Source organism: Clupea harengus, chromosome 14, assembly GCF_900700415.2.
Source record: "Clupea harengus chromosome 14, Ch_v2.0.2, whole genome shotgun sequence".
Classification (NCBI taxonomy): Eukaryota; Metazoa; Chordata; class Actinopteri; order Clupeiformes; family Clupeidae; genus Clupea; species Clupea harengus.
The window spans coordinates 7719535-7726389 of record NC_045165.1 but is presented as its reverse complement, the minus strand read 5'-3'; positions in this window follow the sequence as shown (position 1 = coordinate 7726389).

Here is a 6855-nt window from a genome sequence, read left to right as displayed (position 1 = left end):
GTTGCTTACACACAACATTTCTGAAACGTGATTCAGAGGACAAAACCCCACACCAAATTCGCAAGCTCATTGTTTGCCATTGAATATTTGGAACACTTTTCAAAATGCAAAACATACTGTATGTACATGTTCTGAAGGAGGACATTGAGGCAGTTTACAGGGAGTCTCTTTTTCAGAGGTGGGTAGTAATACGCTACGTTAACTCCATTACATGTAGCCTATTTTAGTATTTTTTCAATACATTTTACTTATAGGAATTAATCTAATGCAGAATACGTTTCACTCTTACTCTAGTACATTTGTAATTAAAAAAAAATGTACTCATGCTCTGTTACATTATGCCCTTACACGTTTCGCTACTTTTATGTTCAATTTTTTCTATTCGCACACGCACAGCTTCTAGCCTACAACGTCGACTGCATTAACATATAGGTCTATGTAGATGCCGCATTGGCCTCTGGTTCATACGTCAACGGCGCAGCTGTATTGGACCAGGGCACTTGACAGTGGAAATCTATGGAGGTCAATCCCAAACCATGAGTGCCCCTTTAGTCTCTGAGTGCAAATCGGTGGATAAATGGGCCACATGGGTGTGTGCACATCGTGGCATTGGATCAAGACATGGCAAGAAACGTCCTTGTTTACCTAATGTTAGAAAGCTGAAAATCTTACTGGTTACATTTAATGTTACAGGCCTGGTCTATGGGGGAAAGGATAACGCTATCCAGCATTTATGTTTGTGAGTGTGTGGTTTATTCTTAGACTGAATAACTCATAGGGCTACCGTCCGACGAAAGTCGATGTGTAGCTCTCCTGCTTGAGATGTAACTTTAGCATATAGCATGACACTTTAGTGGTGCTCCTAAACTCAACAAGGCTACAGCTGCATTTGGTTTAGTGCAATATTTAATGGACATTCTTTTATTCTTCACATTACTTCAACTATGTTATGGTTATGGTTATAGTATGACTCATTTTACCTTTAATGGGGTCACCTTCACAAAGATAATCAGTTTAATTCGTATTTGCATAAAGCTCTATCTGGTCTGTACTATTCATATTGGATGGCAACATAGAATCACTTACACACTCATATTTCAGTGCAATCTCTTGTAACAGAGGAAGTCACGCAACACTATCTGTTATCAGCAGGCTACATCTGGATGGTAAATGTATGTGTGAGCTGGAATCTTCCTGGGAAGAGATAACATCACACCTCATGCAATTGCAGTGCCTCCAAAAGACACAAACATTTAACATGTTAGGTGCCAATTCTTAAAACTATTATTATTATTATTAACTCTGGTTGAAGCAGCTCATATAGTTTTGCAGATTTGGTTTTGGCTTTGCTTTTCGAGTGGCAGGTTTCAGAACGTGTGCAAGATGTAAAGATTTTTGTGTAAGAAAGTAGTTCTGACTTTCCAGATATCACATTCAGAGATCTTTCATCCCTAACAGCACTTCATTATCACTTTCACACATTTTCTGAAACTTTTATGAATGTTTCTGTTTTTTACATACGAACCCAAAAAACTGCTCACATGCAAAATGCTGAAGCCAGGCAAGCTAAATGAAACACTGCATTCACACTGCAAATCATACATGTATGTCCATTGGCAAACACAACTATTGATTAAATCACTAATTACACAGTTGTGTGGTAAATCTAAAATACCCCATCTTTGATAAGCACGTGCCTTTTGCAGTTACAGTGTGACAGAGCACTCCATAGAGCATACTGGCAATACAGTACGTCAACAAGTTACAGTATTTTTTTTCCAGAAGAACTGTGGGCCAACTGCATTTCTAGTGCTTCTTGTGCTTTACTGAAAAAGATGATTTATATTGAAACATGAATTAATCAAAATATAATCAACTATCAACAGTTGCAAGGGCATTTAGGGTACTGAGGGTTGTAACGGTAACCAAGTACACTTCATAGAGGATGGCAAAAACATAGACTGCGATATATAACACACAAATTATACAGTATTTTAAAGGTACAGTCCATGATTCTGGTGAAAGGTTGTTGATGTTTGATGTGATAATGTTGGCTAATTATCCACCTACTTGGTTATTGGCAGATTTTAAATCAGACAACAGAACTTTGAGGTTGCGTGAGTTTTTAGCATCTTTCATTCACTTTTGTCTGTCATGGTGTATCCAACTTTGTGGAACTCAATGTGAAATAACAAACCTGAAATACGTTGATTGCTTTGACATGGGCCAGGACATGAACGGAAATTTTAAGGCAGGAGAGGATATGTTCCTTTCATTTTAAGCAGTAAAGAATTCACATTAGGTGCTATATTCACTCTGCATTCACATAAGGAAGTGAAAAGTCTTACTTTCCTAACTAGCAGAGGTAGTTCCTCATACTAAAATATCAGAGGTCATTTTGAAGCATCTCTTCAACAGCAGTCAAATCATATTTTTTTAAGCATCAGTCTTCACTGTTGTCAACTTAATGTTTTTGTCGTGCTGGTCTCTCTCTGCAGTGTGGTGCCCATCCTTATAATGACAACCAGTAGGAGAGCACACAGCAGACCCAGACTCACTACAGCCACTCTTGTGTGTGTGGCTGTAAACTAGATGTTAAAGTTGCCGAAATGATGTACTCTGTACAAACAATTTTAGTTTTAGCTAAGAAAAGATGTGACATTCTTTGTAATGGTGGTTAGGGAGACTCACAAAAGGCGTAGACTAAGACTCTCTAAGTCTCAGACTTCTCAGTCTCAGACTTCCATAGTCCAGTCTCCATCGGGGGTGTCAGTGTGGAGGTGGTCAACACCTACAAGTACTTAGGAGTTCATCTGGACAGTAAACTGGACTAGTCAGCCAACATAGATGCCATCTATAAGAAGGGTCAGAGCCGGCTCTACTTCCTGACTAGGCTGAGGTCCTTCAATGTCTGCAACAAACTCCTGCGCATGTTTTACCAGTCTGTTGTTGCCAGCGTCCTTTTTTATGCTGTGGTGTGCTGGGGAGGCAGCATGAAGAAGAGGGATGCAGGGCGACTAGACAAGCTGGTGAGAAAGGCAGGAGCTGTTGTTGGCACGGAACTGGACTGCCCTAACATCAGTGGCGGAGAAAAGGACCCTGAGTAGGCTGCTGACCATCTTGGACAATGACCACCACCCACTACATAGTACTCTTAACGGACAGAGGAGCATATTCAGTGGCAAACTCCTGTCACTGTCATGCTCATCGGACAGGCTGAGGAAGTCCTTTGTCCCCAGGGCAATACAGCTTTACAATGCCACGCAGAAGGGGAGGGGGAGGGAGATGGACTTCTCTGCATGAGTCTACCTCAGTCTCCCCTCCTCTTCTCATCTCATTATATTCCATCCCACTGTCCATCTTTTTACTGGCTATACTAGCCCATTGCACAGACTGTACTATTTATATCACTTTGCACTATACTCACACACACAAGCACAAGTACTCTATCTTTGCACTATCCACACAAGCACATGAACACTATCTCTCTGCACTCTTTGCACTACTTTCCTTGTGGACATCACCACTGACACAATCAATGCACACTGTAATATCTGTATAATATCTGTATAATATCTGTATACACCCCACTCCCTGTGAACATGTTCTCCCTATGTGTATTGTTTTTCTACTGTGATTTGTGTATGTATGTTTGTGAGTTAAGTTAAGTGTATAAGCTACTGGATGACCTAAATTTCCCTCGGAATTATTAAAGTATCCATCTATCTATCTATCTATCTATCTATCTATCTATCTATCTACCTCAGACTCCACACAAATCAGAGATCACACATTACTATAGCATGACATAGGCTACACATCGAAGGGAGTGTCAAACACAATAGCATACTGTTTCAATGCACTGAAGTACCACTTGGCAAATATTGAATAAATAGTGCAGTGAACAATAAACCGGCACCTTGACTGCAACACTAAAGGCCTAGGGGAACTGGCAACGAGCAACAAGTAAAGTAAACCGCGCACGAACTAAAGCTAATTTAATAACTTGGCAAAAATGTTTTTTTTTTCCTAATTCAAAACAATGAGCAAGATCCTAAGCGCAAACATGGGTGGGTCAGTGCAATGCTCCCACACACCACACGATAGCTTTAGCTCATGCACGATAGACTTTGCTTGTTGCTTTGCATGTTGCCTGTCAATGAGGTTAGGGCTTCTGGGATCATTGATATGGCATTCAGAGTGCATAACCAGAGTGATGGAACTCCATCACATACAGGAAGGTTCAACATCTGAGATGTTACCACCTGGAAGACATATGATTGGTCAAGAGAAGGTAATTGTGGCAGATTATGAACAGCAAGAGACCCAGAGGCACCCCTGCTCCTCTGAAAAAGACAAGTTCCCACTCTGCCTTGCTGCATGAGGACACGATTCCCACCACCATACTGTCAGCTGATTGTATTATTTTATTATTTATCTTTGACATTTTGGCGCTATATAGATAAAGATCCTTTTGGAGAAAAAAAGAAACCACATCTGAATATCTCTGGGCTCTGGTCTATATTCAACTGAGCCAAGTTCCTTATACTATGGAAGGAATGGCATTCTTGAACCTGAATGAACTTAAATAATATAGCCTATCCTTTGAACCATGTATAGACTTTGTGAAGTTATTTACTTTAAGATGGTCAACTCGAAATGTAACAACATATAGGTTTATAGATGTGAAAGAATGTTTCAGACATTGCCACATGCGTGAACGTAAGAAGTTAGCATTTTATGTGTGCCAACCACCACCCCCCACCACGTCCATTTAGCTACACAATGACACTCTACCAGCGCGCCATGTAAAACATATGTTTAATAATAAGGGAAACAAAAGATACCGCAACATTCACCTGCTATTAATTCAAGGCTAAATGTAACCTGACGCGAACATTTTGTAACACTTTACGACGTTATTGTGGTCGCCAGTAGGAAGTGACGCCTACAAACTTCAGTTACACCACCGTGGACATTGCTACAAGCTCAGTAAAATAATTCTTCAAGACCACCCTTTCAATGGTAGGCTAATGGATAAGTATAATACCTTTGCTGAACATGCTGCGGTGATACTGATGCCATTCCGTAAATTAACTCAAGTTTCAAACAGCATGAGTAGTTATCGTGTATGTTTTAAATTTGCATAAGATGTAGGTGGTAGTCGTTATCATCCCGTCTTGTTCTGAATGGTGAAGTTGTTGACGGTAATGCATGTGTTAAATGTAAATTCTTCAAAAAAAATAGCTTTGAAAGTAGCCTACCCTAACGAAAAGCATTTTATGGGTTGCAACGGGTGTTAGGAGTTCGCTGCACTCTCTTAAGATTTCCTTAACAGCCGTTGACACATTGAGCTACTTTAAAAAGACGTCTCTGTCCTTCACTTTTCGTTCACGATATCAGCCTTCTATGTGCTAATTGTCATCCCGACATAGCATTGATTTGTGTTGCACAGTTGACCACGTTTAACAGGCCTATGATGACGTGCTAACGTTTTAAAGGAAATACATAGACTTGAAAGGAAAAACAGTGCTTGCTATCATGTACACAAAACTTGCAGAGAGGTCAGCATGTCTCGTGAATTCCATGCTTGGATGCTTGTTGGCTTTGCACGTTATTTTAAGGCTGCAACCAACGGCGCATGCTCAGTTTGGTCAACTGGAATTGAAAGTGGCAGTATCTTGTTTCTCTTGACTGGCACATCATGCTTGGTCACGCCTGTAGTAGTGGTAGTTCGCCTCACTGGGGCGTCAGTGTGGTGGCGGATTCTCAAAGTTTTTAGTCTGTGTATTCATATCGACCTAAATCTGCTTTCGCTCTTTCCTAAAGCCAGTCGTTAAAATGACTATCCTTAGTAATGGACTATGTCTAAAGTCCCACTTTTGTCATTAAGGTCGGCTATCCAATGTAACCCAAAGGGCAACTGAGTCAAATGGATGCAGAGATGAACTGGTACACATCCACCAGTTATGTCCCAAAGTTCACCAAACCTTCACTCCTGTCCAACACGTTTAGGTTGTGTTGTGCCATACCATCGCTATTTATTTTCATAGCAAACATATGGAATGCGAACTTTAAAATAACTTAACTGATTCCGTCAGTTTTCGCAGCAGACTACACATTATGATCGCAACTGAGAACTACTCCTAACCCTTTAAGGCGTTCACTTCTTCATTCAGAGAATTAGGCTGTATTGCCTTTGCTACTTTGGGGGAACCACATGCCCATGGTGGGCCCAGACATCTCTCCAAATACTCTCCATTCTAGCCGACGGCCACCCCTTGGAAATGTAATCAATGGTCTGAAAACCCAGCCGTGGTGACTCCTCATGACGAAATTTCCCGCATACAGGCCTCGCAAGAGGCGCTTCATCTGGAACTCGCAACGCCCCGTATACAAGAGGAAAGCTATATATGGTAGTGGAAGTAGGTGTGGCGAGCGCACCAATGGTGGTCACATGACTTATGTTGAGAGAGAATTTGTTGTTCAAGGGATTTGACTGAGAATCACAGCGCCACGACTAGGCAACCACGTTACCGTATATTTATGAAGGCATAACGCAACGTTGTGCAATTTTTAAACTGCCCATCTTGCACGATCATACTATTCTTTGCAGATCAGATGACCGATGTAGGCTAGATATCAGTCCTTCTGTAATCGCCTCGTCTACCTTTTCACTTGAGTAATCTGAGTGTGAGATCAGCGTTGCATGACTCAACACAGGAGTTGCATGCAGTCATCACCTTACTGTTGGGGATTGGGTGCGGGAACTCGGGAGTCAGGAGGAAATGATAAACAACGAATAAGGTAGGTCTTCTTGCTCAAGACAGGCTACACTATGGAGCCTTACATGGA